We start from the raw sequence: 1,053 nt of genomic DNA on the forward strand, positions 1-1,053 counted from the left end.
ACCACCACCACCACCACAAGCAATATCCCATCTTCCTGATTTATTTTGTTAGTTCTTTTCTTGAAGTACATAGTATAACAATTACTACCATGTTGACATTTCTTTTTTAAAATGTAACACATGTCCGGCACCAAATCAGGAGGTGGACGACAAAGAATGAAAAGGCTGGGACGATAAGGGGGGGGGGAGCTGTCGTGGTAGTGGTTATCCTCAGGCTTTTCTAAAGCTAGACTGTTTTACAACGTTCTTGTGTTATGTACTCTTTTAAGCAGACAAGACCATGTGTATCCAAGTCGCACACCAGATTAAGCGATCCCGAATGTCTCCAGGGTTCAAAGTAGGAGAACGTTGGGGTGAAATAGATTAAAATACTCAAACTCCCAAAAATGAAAGTAAAACTAACGTTATAGCATGTTATGTCACTCAACGTCATTTCAAAAGATATATTATTATCTATTGCTCAAAAGGACTCAACCCATGTCATAACAATGGCTGATTTCAGAATCCGAGGCAGTGTTCTATTCTGAACTGTCCTCAGGGAAGCTTAAGGTTGGCACACAAAAACAATGCTACGAGGACACCCTGAAAATATATCTGAAGGACTTCAATATAATTCCTTCGACATGGGGGAGCCTTGCTCCAGACAAACCCAGCTGGAGAGCAGCAGTCACAATGGGCGGCAAATCATAAGAGGCTTCACGAATAAGAAATGCTGAAGCCAAGAGAGAAGCCCATAAGCAGCGTAATTCCACAAATGGAAGTAGAGACGTTAAATGTTCAAAATGTGGCAAACTGTCGACTGGCATGCCGGATTGAAACTTGATCGCTGGCCAGATCTGACCTCACGCTATAGTTGAGCCATGCTTGCTCTAAAGAAGTTCCCCTGACCTTGTTCCAATCCAAAAGGGTGTAAACCTGAGCTGAAACTGGGTTAAACGCAATTATCATCATCATCATATCCCCACCCCCTTTCTTCTTCTTCTTTTTCTTCTTCTTCTTCTTTTTCTTCTTCTTCTTCTTCTTTTTTTTCTTCTTCTTTTTCTTCTTCTTCTT

At 41.3% G+C, this 1,053-nt stretch overlaps 1 protein-coding gene across 1 annotated transcript in view; it reads right to left on the reverse strand.

The window, feature by feature from the left end:
- LOC101859523 (tripartite motif-containing protein 2) overlaps nt 1-1,053 on the reverse strand; it is a gene marked incomplete in the record, with an annotated part of 56,462 nt that overhangs the window by 5,826 nt on the left and 49,583 nt on the right.

This window comes from Aplysia californica, unplaced genomic scaffold, assembly GCF_000002075.1.
Source record: "Aplysia californica isolate F4 #8 unplaced genomic scaffold, AplCal3.0 scaffold00934, whole genome shotgun sequence".
Classification (NCBI taxonomy): Eukaryota; Metazoa; Mollusca; class Gastropoda; order Aplysiida; family Aplysiidae; genus Aplysia; species Aplysia californica.